The sequence below is a fragment of the Ammospiza nelsoni genome, chromosome Z (genome assembly GCF_027579445.1).
Source record: "Ammospiza nelsoni isolate bAmmNel1 chromosome Z, bAmmNel1.pri, whole genome shotgun sequence".
NCBI classification, from domain to species: domain Eukaryota; kingdom Metazoa; phylum Chordata; class Aves; order Passeriformes; family Passerellidae; genus Ammospiza; species Ammospiza nelsoni.
In genome coordinates, this window is record NC_080669.1 from 45,788,450 (window position 1) to 45,803,529 (window position 15,080).

At 34.6% G+C, this 15,080-nt stretch overlaps 1 protein-coding gene across 1 annotated transcript in view; it reads left to right on the forward strand.

Moving 5' to 3' along the window:
- SV2C (synaptic vesicle glycoprotein 2C) overlaps positions 1-15,080 on the forward strand; it is a 98,526-nt gene that overhangs the window by 27,062 nt on the left and 56,384 nt on the right. The window lies entirely within an intron of this gene.

A 15,080-nucleotide genomic window follows, 5' to 3' on the forward strand; every position in this document is an offset into this window, starting at 1 on the left:
GAAATGGTACCCCAAGGAAGAGGGGAGATGGGCAATTGGGACAAAGCAGGCAATGAAATGTATATGTGTAAATTAGTTACTTGGGCCTGAAGACTGGAGAAAAGGAGGATATACAAGACATTTAAAAGTCTTTGCTTTGTAGCAGATGTTCTGCTTGCACCCTCCATCTTTGCAGCAGATGTTTATGTTGCAACAGATCTCATTTTGGCTTTGCTCAGTTTCCTGACATACTGATACCAGCACTGAGGGTCTGTGGGTTTCATTACTGTGGACTGCAGTCTCCCACAGTTACATCTCTAAGTCTCCCTCCAGGTGACAGGAACATAAGTGGAAACAGATGAGGAGTTCTCAGATAACTGTGTCCTTTGCATTATTCTTTGCTGTTTGATCATTTGTTATTGGAACTACTTTGCCTGTAGTGCAGTGATTAAACTTAAAATGGAAGGAAATAAATTATTACAGTTTTAATGGTTAAAAAGTTTATATGCTGAATATACATAATTTTTTTTTTATTGCTTGTTTACATTAAATGCCAACATAGTATGTGTCATGGTTGGACTTGCGAACTTTCAAGTCTACTTCTTAAAGGATGAGAAACAAAGATAATGCAAACCTGTATCACTAGATAAATGTCAATGGGTCAGTGCCGATACTAACATACAATGCATCTTAGAAAAGTAGTGAATGCCCAATTTGCTTTTTTAACATGATTTTTTCCTCTAGTCCTTGGCAGCTGACTTTAAAATCCACTTTAATATCTTTAGAATCTACACCTCAATTTTTATAATTTTTGTAATTTTTATAATTTTTATATTGCTGGAACAAAAGTTATTTTTCTCACCCCCATTTTTAATTACTGATAAACCTGCCTGTTACCATGTGCACCCTGCTCAACAAATGAAAGAGTCAAAATTGTCTTTGTTCTCCAGGGTGAAAAAATGTGAGGGTAACCCCCAATCTCCAATTAATTAATATTACATTGTATTTTCTACAAATAGTATTCTTTCTAAACAACTACATTAAATATTATGGAGGTGTTTGGAATTGGGAGTGGGGAGTATTGTCTCCAGAGTAACAGGGGCCATGATTATTCACATCCACCTGTTGGGGTCTGACCCATGTCAAGAAGGATGAAGATTTCCCTGTCACTAGAGTTCTTATGATGCTGTCTTGAGATGTACTGGAATAAGTCTGTAAGTATTTAACTAAATTCAGTACAGAAGCTGATAAACACATTATAGTTACAAGTATTTGTATATGTGTGTATGTGTGTGTGTGTGTATGTGTGTGTGTATAAATGAAGCTTATTGACAAAATTAAGGTAACAGTTCTGGAAAACTAAGCTGTGTAAACAATGTATTCTCATGCCTAAAATATAGAAATCATAATATATCTTCCTATTGCAATAATATAAAACTAGCCTCTCTGTTGTGGTACTAACAAATAATTGTGTACTAAAAGATGAACATACAAAACCAGGAAAGAACAGCGATAAGCAATTTCTTTCCCAGTGTGTATTGAGGGCATTGCAACACGTGACTGCTTTAGCAATAATTTCACCAAAAATATATTTCTTGCCCATTGTTACTATAAATGTATCATAAGCTGCAAGTCATCAGCACACTAATGTGCATATGGCCTATAAACAGAGTAGATATACTGCTTGCAGACAGCATAATCTTAATTCCACTGATACAAAATATTTGTTGTACCAGTGAATGCTCAGTGAAAGCTTTTTTATGTTGTCACAACTGAGCCCTCACAACCATGCATTTCAATTATTTTGCACTTGTGATTTCACTTTATAATTACATCCTAACTGAGGTCTTCCAGACAGGCATAATTCTTTTTCTCATGATTAGAATTCCATAATTCAGAGGATTCTGACATTGCTAGAATATTAAAGTCACAGGACTAATGTTAAGAGTTACAAGGTAAAATCAGTACACTTATACAGTATTTATTTTTCAGGCAATTTTTTAGACTGTCAAAAGACACACTAAGAGCATCTTAATTTCTCTTTGAAAAAGCATTCATTGATTTAGTTGTAAAAACTAATTTCTCATATATCATGCCATGACAGTTTACTAGGAAACTTGAGCTAATTAAAAACATGTGACAATATTTATTGACCCTCCCTGTTCCATCTTTTATTTTTCCAAAATTCACTTTTGCAAGGACAATTTCCCAAAATCCTTCCATATTGACCCTTGCATGAGCTTGAAATCACTGTTTATTGATCACCAGCTATGTCTCAGAGCCTATAAAGTCACATAACAAATGTGCTGGTGCCATGAACTAGCCTCAAGTTGTCTTTTGAATTCAATAATAAACCAATACTTTTTCATCTCAAGTAAGTGGTTTTCTTAAGAAGAGGGCAGTTAACTAGCTTAAATTATTCAACTTTATAGTGACACGTCACAAAGCATGAAAGAAAGGTGTCCTTGATGTATATATAACTTGGCTGTACTTGCTAACTCCTCCGTTTAAGTGGATTCACACTGGCCTTTTGGGTTCTGGCACTACTGGGATAAGACTGTACCTTCGTGAGACAGGTTGTGGGCTCAGGCCTAAAGATGTTGTTTTAACACTTTTCCTGCTTGCATCTTACCTCTTTAATTTCATCAGTCAGAAACAGACTGATCTTAGGTTAATTCTCTGGGCTCTGATTTGGGTATACTTTTCTATCTAGTTTTTCTCTGTCTTTGCATTCAGATTGCTCTTAAGTTTTATTGTGGGGTTTTTTTTTGTTGTTGTGTTGTTTTGTTTCGATTTTGGGGGGGGGATTTTGTTGTTGGTTGTGGTTTTTGTTGTTGTTATCATTGTTGTTGCTGCTGGTTTTGCTTTGTTGTAATGTAAAATTCTTATTATGGTTTTTTCTTTCCTCAGCATCTCTGCACCTGAGATACTGAAATAATGTTTTTCCTATGACTTTTATTCAAGAGAGCATAGATAGCAAAAAAGTTAGGTCCTTAAATATGATCTGGTGTATATACACAATAAAAGCATCTAGGTAAAGACTGTTTACTATTGGAGCCATATCAGATGTTTGCTAGTGAGGAATCTCACTGAAATAACAGTGACAGTCTGTTGCACTTACAGTTAATAGTAGTAATAAATCTTTAGCAGCAATAGAAATATTTAGCAATAGAGCTGCAGTCATTGAAATGCATCCTAAATATTCCAGAACAAGGTGAAAATTGGTCTGTAGGATTAATGTCTTACTCCTTCAGAAGGAGATGCCAGAAATTCAAATGCCATCATGCATGCTGTTCACCTTTGGTGCAGTTCAGCTCCCTTGCAAATGACATTATTAAAGTCCTCCTATTCAGTGCTTTTCTCACTTCTCTTCCAAACACATTTTTTTTGAGGGTGAAAAATTAAGAGACAGATCCTTACAATTTCTAAGCTGTTACAAAATATGGATATGTGAAAATAGTGGTTATGTCTGGTTTTGTTTTCTGTGGGGAAAAAGGGGACAGTGGAGGGAATAGGTGAAGGGATTTTGTTTGTTATGGCCTGGACTAAACCTGTATCACATGGAACATCACAGACTGTCACAAGACAGGATCTGGAAGCACAGATTTAAACCATTAATGAAACACAGTGTACTCAGTGGTCTCTCTGTGCTGGTACAGGCTCCCAGTGTAAGCAGCTTTCTAAGGTGGGTCATAGCTACCCTCTTTTTCTGAGTATAATGTTGCTCTCCAACCACTTTGTTGAAGCCAGTATTAGTAAAGTGAACAGACCCATTTCAAATGTTTTTCCCCTTTCAGGTTGTTTCTACATGCAGCTTTACTGCAAAGATCAATAAGGATCATTGACCCCAACCCATCATCCTGCTCAGGACAGCCCCAAAAATCATACCTGAGAGCCTGAGGGCATTGTCCAAACACCTTTTGAATTCTGTCAGGCTGGTGCTGTGACCACTGTTCTGGGGAGCCTCTTCCAATGCCCTGCCACCCTCTGGGGGAGGAACATTATCTTCTTCTTACCTAAACTTCCCCTGGCACAGCTTGATGCCACCTCCTCAGGTCATGTCACTTGTCACCAGAGAGATCAGTGCCTGCTCCTCTGCTTCCCCTCGTGAGGAAGATATAGACTGCAATGAGGTCTCCCCTCAGACTCCTTCAGGCTGACCTCAGCCGCTTCTCATAGGGCTTCCTCTCAAGACCCTTTATTATCTCCATTGCCCTGCTTTGGACATTTTCTAGTAGTTTAATGTCTTATTTTTATGCTGTGGCACCCAGAGCTGTCCCCAGCACTCGAGGTGAGGCTGTCCCAGCTCAGAGCAAAGCAGGACAATCCCCTCCCTTGCCTGGCTGGCCATGCTGTCCCTTAGGTCCCCAGGACATGGGTGGCGCTCCTGGCTGCCAGGGCACTGCTGACCATGTCCAGCTTCCATATCTCTTTCCAAAACGCTACTCTCCAGTTTTTAGTATCATTTATTAGCATAGAAAATTGAAGCTAAATAATTATTGCATGTAGTTTTCTTCAAATCTGCCTCAGAAATTGAGTTTCTCTAAAATAATCAAAAATCTTTGGGCTGCTTTTTTGCACTTGACAGGTTATTTTCTGGCTCTGCCTATCCCAGCACAGATCAGTAATTTTACCATTTATGTCACACAAATTTATGGTCCTACAAAAGTGGCCAAAAGAAAGAAATGCTTCCCAAAGGAAAAGCCTGAGGGCAATGTTGATTTCACACATTTAATTTGGCTGTCGCCTTCACTTTTTCCTCCCTCTCTCAGCTACCATGGGATCCCTGGTTGACAATACATCAATTCTTAAATCAATGTGTCAAATAGAGTTTTTTAGCCAAACTGAACATTTAAAAGAATGTTCAGTGCAGTCTCTTCCAAGTCTCAGTTTGGTTAATTCTGCAGCAGAGTTTAGGATAATCTGCAAGCTTTCAGATTTTTTGCATAGCTTTGAATTTTGCATCTTGCATCAAATGTTGGTCTATGAAACGAAACAGAGAATGTACGAGCTCCTTGTCAAGACAAAGAAATATTTTTACAGAGAAAGTGGTAATGAACTTCCTTAAGACATGGACCAAACATTATTTAATGGCTTGGTCGTCACAGCTGAGTAAATATCTTGCTATGCATTTAATTCTTGAATTTAATCAATCAAGGATTTTTGAGCCTGTCAAAGTTTGACTTGTTTTTTATCTTACACTATCAGTATGTTGAAGAATTGAAAGAAAATTGTATGTTATTATAGCAACCATTTGAAATAGCTTCCTATTCCAGACCTTTGGCTTGTTTAAGGGAGTATCAATGCTAAAAAAGATGGAAAAAAGAATTTTAATCTGGTCTGGCTTCATTTTAATGCAGATGTAATTCTTTCCTAGTGATGGGCACATCAATTCTCACTTTACACACTTGTTTCACTTATTTGAGCTATCAGTTTATTATTGTTTCAAATGTATGAAATATTACAACTTTTATAACTGATGCAGAATCAAAGTTGTGGTTATACAATATTACACAAAAAATACTTATACAAAAGAATACATGAATAGGACATATGTATGTTTTTTTAAATCTTCCCCTTCCCATGTAAATGCTTTTTCAGCAACAGCTATAATTGTAGCTAAAAGTCTGTCTGATTTAACAAGAAATCACAGGATACTGTAGTTTACTGACATTTATAATAAAGTCTCTTGTTTGCATTTAGTCTTATTCATTTTTCAGTGCTTTGTCAGCCCTATACAGAATGAGAAGTATTGATATAAGGGAACAATATAAATGTAAGATTTTGTAGTTTCACATGCTATTAACAGGCCACAGGAGTATGGGGTGAGTTACTCACAGATTTATCGTGTGAGCAGAACTATGGGTAACTTAGGAAAGTTCTGTTCATAATAATAATTTTTTTACTAGGGAATCTCATATTTTACACTCAGATCAACTTTACTTACTACTCACACTGCTAGATGGGCACTTCCATACTTCTAACTGCAAAAATGTTCCCTGGCTCTACTAAACCTATGACATGTTTACACAACATCTACCAATCTGCTTCAGCTACAGGAAAAAAACCAAGAGGTTTTGATGGCGCATTATATATGTTGAGTTATTCTTGCTTAACAAGTAAACTTTACCCAGGACAAATATGTAATGACAAAGACTCATAGAAACCTGTTTAATCAGCAGAAAGGTGTTTTTATATCGTTTTTTGAGGGGATTGCAGAATGTTGGGAGAGTATTAAAAGTAGAAAAATTAAGAAAATGGTGTAAAGTGAAACTGGATTTACATCCATTGTATTAAAGAAGATCTGCATTTTCAGTGATAGGCAAAAGTGGCTATTTGCAAATTTCTTTGTGTCAGTCTATCTGGACTGAAATGATTTGCTTTATACTGGCTAGCAGTGGAGCATCTTATATCAATTTGAAGGAGTATAGACGAAAATAACTCATGTGATATGTGACTCTATTGCACTGTTGTTCATCAGACCTGCTCATTTTCACAAAGAATAAGTATTTTCCTAATCCATTAGAATTCAGGGCAATTTTCAAGGTTTGTTTTGAAGCTGCCACTAGCAAGTCATGTTAAATGGATATTATAAACTGGTAGATGCACTAATCTAAAAAAATTTCCATTTAGACGTTATAACAGTGCCTCCTGGTACCATGGTAAATACATAATTAAAAAGCCTGTTTAGCTTCACCAGCACCTGCAGGTGTATTGGCATCACACAGAACATTACTCTGATTCATTATTCCTAATTTTGAATTGGATTATTTAATCTGTTTCATTGACTGTAAATTGGAAAGCAGAAAGAAGACATGGGATGGAAGATTTTTTTCACTCTCATGCAGCTCTGTGCTAGGTGAGGTCGACCAGGCATTTTCTCAGGCAAATATGTGTGTTTCAGACCCTTATTAATTTTAGTAATCTGTTTCTGAATGACTTCAGCCTAATTCAGTGTCTGTATCTGAAAGCAAAAGGTTTGGTTAGGTTTTAGGGTTTTTTCTTCATTTTTCTTTGGGGAGTTTTCTACTTTGTTTTTTTATTGTAATTTTTCTTCCCCCACCCTTCCAGTTTACTGATGGTAACAGCCACTCTATTGATGCAACAAAATAAAAAGAAGATGTTTTCTCCCATTTATGAGGAAAGAAGTTTACTTCTGCGCAGGGATATACTTACAGAAAACAGACATAATGGCTGACTGAAGAGATAACCAACGGTTATCTTAAATATTGAACAGAAACAACTAAAAATGTAGTTTTGTTAATTAGTTCTTAGTATCACGTATTTTGATTTACTGCTTTGGATGAATCTGTTATTAATGTAGGTTTTTATGGTTTGGAATTTTTGTTTTAATTCAGCACTAATTAAAAGTTAGAGGTATTCATGGGATGTGCTCTGTTTAGGGTCAGAAGCAGGACTAGTTGTATTAGAAATTAATATTCAGACAATAAAACATGTGGCCAAAATGAACAGTTTTGATATAAAATGAGATGATTAATGTAGATGACTGCACGGGCAATTTAAAGCTTTAGTGAAATATATCTTTTGGCTTTGAAATTTAATTAATCCTAGCTCATTGCACAGTGCTATGCACCGTTCAAGCATATGCAGCATTTATAATCATTCTGATTCTCAGGACTGCCATGGAAGCGCATTTCAAATTGCAAAGTCACAGCAATTTCTACCATGACAGGGTCAATTCAGAGATGGACAAAAGTGCAATGAATTTAGCATCTAAATCTGAGAGCAGAAAAATCCAAAGGAACCTCCACAGTTGCAGAGGGATAAAACAGGAATTAGGGGGGCTAGGACAGCTTAACTAGCTGTGTTTTATCCAAAGCTTGTCTGTTAGGATTTTCTTGCTTGTGCCAGAGGGAATTGTTGGATCAAAGGAAAAGATAATGTGAAAATAGTAAGTTCAATGATAGCACCTATGGAATCTGTCAACAGCTCCATGTCATCACCTGGGATTACCTGAGCTTATGTTAATGTCTGTTATTATTGGTATATTGGTAGCTACCATCTTGTAAAATATTGTTTATATGGGAAGAAAAATACCATGTATTGTTTGCTTTTTACAGTTCCACATTGTTAAATTTGAATGCTGATTGACTATTTGGAAGTAGCAAGGAAATAGTGCTTTAATTTTTTTGGTATAATGCACAGTTGATTTATCTATCCAAGTAATACCTGTATGAAATAGCAGTGTGCTGCTGTTGGCTGAAATAGTGTCTGTGAGTATCCAGTTTAGAATGATTCCAATGAAGAAATGGAATAATGTTGATCAAATATTTATTCTGATAAATCTGTTATGGAATAAATAAAAATTATGCTAGCATCTGGTAGCAGATAGTACTTTTTTTAAAGACTTAAGTTCTTGGCATGATAGCATTTTAAAAGTAGAAGCGATGATGGCAATGTACTGCTGCCTTATCAGAAAATGCAGCTGTGCAGAATATTCCTCAGCCTAGCAAGTAATCTATTACCTGTCACAATCTCTGCAGCTACTGATCTTCTCCTATTAATTTATTAATTTATCTAATTTGGATATGAGGATAAGCAGAAGCACTTATTCCTTTTGTCATTACAGTGTTTCAATTAAAATAATATCTGAGTACATAAGAATGTGTGTTACTAATGAAATAATAATCCAAAACTGAGTATTCTTTCATTATTAAAACAAAAAGTATCAGCACACCTGCTGGTGTAAATTTTAAACATATTGTAAGGTGAATGTCACTATAAGGAAAGTGACTAGCATGCAGAAACATAGAGCAAGAAAATATTATGTTTTTCTCCAAATGAACTGAAAATTTAAAGGTCTATACCTATATCACCTTGGTCTGCACTAAATATTTAAAATAAAACTAGTTTCATTAACCCAAGGAGGGGAAATATGGAAGCAAAATGCTTCATGATGGAACTTAATTGAGCTTGTGCAACAGCACTGCAAGTAGAAAATCTCACAACTGATGTACAGGAAACTAATCAAAATTAAGCATATTAGGTATATAAATATAATATGAGGATGCCAGAGGGAAAAAACAACCCATATTAATACCTGAATGAAATTTATGTGAATTATTGTTGTGGTCTCATTCATTTTTGATGGAGAGTATTTCTTTTATAGGACTAGAAGAGTTTTGATCAAACATTTCCAGCAATGAGTTTTCATCTTTGTGATTTCCCTCAGGATGGATCTATTGGAGTAGATTCCTGAGACATGCAAGTTGTGTTCCTCAGGAAAAAAAGAAATGGTTTTGTTTTTTGGGGGGCTTGTTGTTGTTGTATGATTTTTCTTTTTCTTTTTTATCCTTTTTTCTTTTTCTTTTTTTTTCTTTTTTCTTTTTTTTTCTTTTTTTTTTTTTTTTTTTTTTTTTTGTTGTGTTGTTGTCTTTCTTTTTGCTTTATTTTGTTTTCTTTTTTAATGGAGAGGATAGAACAGTTCTTACTTCCCCTTTCCATCCAAGAAAAAAAAAATTCTTGGCTCATCTTTGACCTTTTGACCTTTGGAAGAGCAAGCTGATCTGTTTGAGTAGCCATGCTATAAGGTGACTTTTACTTAAGTCTCAGTGTTAAATTGAGGCAAATAAATGGTAGGTATTTGTCAATCTAATGTTTTGGTGACATAAAATTATGTATAGTCAAATTTTGTCTTGCATTACATTCTTTCTGGTCCCTAAATATGTCAGAAGTCCTATCCACTTAGTTTCACCTGGTTTTGGCTTCTACATTTGTTTCGCTTTTCGGATTACGTTGTCTCGAAAATTTGGACTTTGTTCTTTTGAAAAGGAAATACTATGGGAGAAACCACCAGTTTTGTGTTCTTCTTAATTTTCATTTAATGTTTTGTACTTTTTTGGCTGTATATTTTGTTTTGTATTTGTGAAACTTCTCTTTAGAACTATAGTACTGGGCTACCTCACAATAATTTTCTTTTACTAAATCACTCATCAAATTATAATAGTCAGTCATAATATTACAAACCTGTATTTTTTAATTGTTTGTGCTACTGACACTGCTTTTTCTCATTATCTTTAACATCATAAACAGGTTTGCATGAAGAAGTGTTGAGTTACTTGCTCTTTTCCCATCTTTGCTGGTCAGCTGAGCATGATATTACTTTTCCTTGTTTTTGCTTTAAGTTCCATTTTCTTGATTTTCATGGTTGAGATCCTGTATTACAGCTCATCAAAGTTGTTTGAGAACAGGATCATTTTGTGTAAACAATGGATAGAATTAATTTGATTTTTATTTTTATGGAATTTCTGGGTTAGTATTTGACTGAATGTCATCAGATGTTTGTAGGCATATTTGAAAGTTTGGGTGCTTGGGTTTGGTGGGTTGTTGGGTTTTTTGGCTTTTTTTTTTGTTTGCTTGGGATTTTTCCTACTAATGAAGCAGACAGACTATTTCTTGTATAGTTTTAAATTGATTGCCGTGAGCTATCACTTGTGTGAGATGTATTTTTTGCAGCTTGTACGTCAGAGGATTTCCCTGAGTTGTTTTCTCATGTAAATACTAAAGAAACAGAATTTTACAAAAAATTATTTTAAAAATTTGTTTTGGGTTGAAACAATAGTTTTAGATTTTTTTGCCTTGATGAAAACACTAATGTTTCTGTATTGTTCAACAAGTTTAAGAAGAAATGAGGCTGTATTTTCATTTTCCAGTAGTCTCACTGGAATTTAGTCTTTTCCTTTTTCTTGAATTTATATCTTTCTTTAGTTATTATGGAGATAAAGTTGTCTTTTTTTACTGACTGTGAAGCATATCCAGAATGTTTTGTGAACTAAGCAGCTAAAAGATATGCAAAAGCAAAATGGTCTATCATGCAAAGGCTTGTCACTTTGGAATTATTGCTATTAGAGAAATAAACACAGAGGTTACTCAGATGAAAGTTTTCTTCTTGAAGGCCCAAGAATGACTGCAGTATGATTGATGCTGTAAAAACTGCTACATTGAGAATGGAGAGCTGCAACATTCATTTTAAAATAGATTTATGTCTTTCATGCATTTAAACAGATAAACCCTATTACCCCGATTTCTGAAAGTAATTCCAATAATACAAGTGAACCTTAACTGTCTGTAAATGTATTTTAAGCCAAAGAGCAAAGAGCTTCAAAAAAAGTGTGTAATTAAGCATCTGTGCTAAAGAGTGTGAAATTTCATATCAAAGCCTGTCTGCAGTTGTCTTGACAGGGAAGGCGGGAGGAGTGGATTAGTCTGAAAAGTTGTAATAGAAAACGAGCCTGACATGCTGTGGCATTTTGGGGATTTACATACATTTCATATTATTAGGTAAGAGAAGTCATTTAACATCTGAAATTAAGACACTAAACGTTTACTATGAGAAACAGGTAGAGTTTAGATGAAGGAAATGCAAGGCTTGAGAAGTCTTGAATTTGCAAAGACTCGTGCAAAATATTAGTTTTAGTTAGTATGGTGTCTTATCTCACATGCTTGCTGGAAAACAGTACCTATCAGCTTTTTCAGATGGCTGAACAATTTGTGGTTTACTTTAACCACTTAGATCCACTCATTAAAATTTTACCATTCTGTGTATATAGAGCTTGCTGTTTCACCACTGCAAGAAATATTTAGAGAAAAAAAGAAATAGTTATTACAGATAAATATTAGTTTGTGGTAATTCTTTATGTAGAAATATTGCAGCCATTGTACATCTGAGGGGATGAATGGCATAATATTAATAATGAAAAGTGAAGATCAAATATACTAAGTACATAGGTTTTAGACATCTAAATACATGGGCTGTAGAAAATTTGAGGTTTTTTTTCAATTTTGGAGTTATTACAGCTTTGTTATATTTGTTGTCTTAATGGAAAAGTGTTTGCCTTAATTACCTCCCATTGCAAATGCTTAATTAGAGGTTATGTTTGACAGTTGCTGCATAGGTTGTTCCAATTTTCCAAGTCTTTTCCGATCAAAGAAACTATTAACAGATTGTAATTAAATACAGGTCTGAAATATTATAGTCTTTAAAATCCAAATATAGTGTATTATCAGGATTAAAACAAATATAAAACTGGATATTCTCATTCTTATATTCATCATGCTACTTATAGGCATTGCAATATTCCACTATGAATTATTATATTCTCAACAATAGCATATGGAAAGATCCATGTACAAGTAAGTAAAACACTGATTACATTATAATTCTTACAAAAATTGTTTTGCTTGTTATAGAACCACATTTATAATTGCTTTCCAAAATAGAAATGATATTTTAGTCTTATTTTTAAAGTCTTTTTATAACGTGTATTCTTTTTCTGGCTGTATGAAATGCTTTCCTCATTCAGACAGATTACCCAAACGATGTAACAGGAAACAAAAACTTCATGCTCATTTTATAACTGATTTATAATAGGTATGTTAGTGCAAAAAGCTAATCAGGGAGTCCCATACCCTCTGAGTCTCTCTATTGCAGCGAAATCTGACTTTTCTTTCATTGCTGTATTTTTTCCTGACTAAATACACTTACAAACTGATTTTTCAGAAGGTTTTGTCTATCTTTTAGATACCAGACTATGAATTACAACTGATATCAGCAAGTAATGAAGTTATGGCAGCACGAGTAGTAAAATACTGCTTAAGTGAACTTAAGTGACTAGTTATGCATTTATTGTTATGTCATTGTTTAAATTGTCAATAACTAGCATTTGGATACCAAGGGAGTTCTTGGTCAGCTGTTTGTAAGGCTAAACTCTTTCAAGCAGTATGAAAGATGCTGTGTACACATCCCTTTAAAAATATCTAGCCATCTGGTAGCCAAAGTGTGTGCATGGTCTAAAGCAATCCCACACTAAGGTTCCCTTGTCTGAAGAGGATGTAAGTGTGTATTATGTACATTTGTGCAGTGGGTGAAAATCATTGAAGTATGTAAGAATTCTGCAATGGAAAGAAAATACAGGTTTGTTAAAACTTGTCAAAAGAACAATAAAAGAGATTATTTATTTTAGCATGTTTCTTTTCAGCTACCATCTGCCTCTTCTCAGTGCTTTTCCAAAAATTGAGAGTTTTAGACAGTTTTGTTACCTTGTGGGGAGAATCCAAGATGTATGATACAGATATCCTTCAAAGTCTTTATATTTTAAAATATTTTAAAATATGTTCTAAGGTCAGACTGGATATCAAACCAGTGTGTTCCTTCCACTGTATTAGCTGATTTCTTTGGAGAAAAGTGTACAAAAAGAAAGAGAAAAGCAGCCAGTCTTGTGGATGGTAGTAGCTATTCAAAAAAGGAGTACCACCTCTCAGCATTACATGCTAGGTTGACATCTATATACATATATAGATTGACCAACAACATGGTATTTAATTTTTACATATATGAATTTATGCAAAATGTAATGTGTGAATTATGAAATATGTGCAAAAAAAATAGTGTTATCCAGAAGACATTTATTTTCTGACCAGTGGCATAGCATAATGAACAAGAACTACAATGGTTAGAAAATAAATGCTAATGATAATCTGATGACAATAAAATTATCATCTTATCTCATTGGCTACTTACATTTGTTGGGTGGTTGTTCAGCTATTTTCCATGGTTAGAGTTCTCCTGTACCGTTTTTCACTTTTGTGACTTATTGTTAATATTGCTGCAGGGTAAAATGATCTTAAGGAAAAATTTGGAAATTGAGACAAAGGGCACTTCCTTTACCTGATGCAGGAGGGGTTTAAACTAAGGTTTACTAAAATAAACTAAAGTTTACTAAACTAAAGAAGGGAGGAGAACTTCAATCTACCCCAATCCTAGCATTTTGGTGCCAGTGCCAACAAGAGACGCCCAAAATGTAGAGAATTTTCAGAATCCAGCAGCTTTAGATAAGGAAGAAATTCTTCATTATGGGACAGATTGTACAGAGAAGCTGAGAATGCATTTTCCTTGGAAGTTTGCAAGGGCAGGGTGAATGGGGGTCTTAAGAATCTGTCTAATGAGGGGTGCTCATGGCAGGGGCGTTGGAAATAGATGGGCTTTAAGGTCCCTTACAACCCAAACCATTATATGAATGTCTTACAATAAAGAGAAACAGAAAATACAGAATAGAAGACAGAAAATGTACCGAAACGTACTGTTGGTAGCTGCAGTAGGTTCAGGATGGAAGGGTTACAGATCTTTGGTCAAGGAGAGGATGTGTGCAAAGACTACATGGCAAATAGGAAAAAATTGGAAGTTAATATAATGGGAAAGAAAAAGATAATGCTGCAGCTCAGAGAGCAGCTTATTTATAGCAGTTTATTGACAGGATGAGAATATTATTTTTAGCAGCATCTTTCAAACATTCTTTAGGAGAATTACATCAGTATCAAAGTCCAAAACACAGTACAATGACCAAAGGATTTTTCATCTAAAAGAAAGGGATTTTTTTTTAAACTCAAGACTTGCAATCATTTTTCTTTCATTGTTCAAAATGTTTTGATATATTTGTGCATCACAAGGAATGTAAATTGGTAAAGTTATGATTATTTGCATAGAAATATTTCAAAGGTATCTCTATAAAGAAATAAAAGGTTATTTAATTGGTCTTCTCTATTTCTTATATTAGAATGTTGACTGGGAAAACCCAATAATTCTTATATGGAAAAGAATGTAATGAATTTCACTGTAAGAATAAAAATGACCTTTTTTTCTTTTTGAAATGTCTGCTGGCAGTACAACTATTTGACGAACTTTGCTACATTCTTTTCACTCCTACTGTCAAGCAAACGGCAGATCTGTTGGATGGAGTTTCCAAACTGCTTATGGGCAGTGATCCACCTGCAGCATGGTGAAATAACCCACAGAAGAGATCTTAAAGCCATTGAATGAATATGTTAAATTACCCACCAATCTTTGTCTCTTTAGGACCAGGAAATACATTAGCCATGTGCATTTACAGAAAAATCTCAACTAGTGGAATAAAATTTCTGATCAGAATGAAAAAGCTATCCAATAAATGTCTGCTCCTAAATACCTCTATACTAAAAAACAGTACTGTAATGTCTGTGTCCTTCCTGAGCTAAAGAAGGTAAAGATAGATGTCTTAGTAATTCTGCAAATTCTGGATTTACTTGTATTATCATCAGTATTTTTT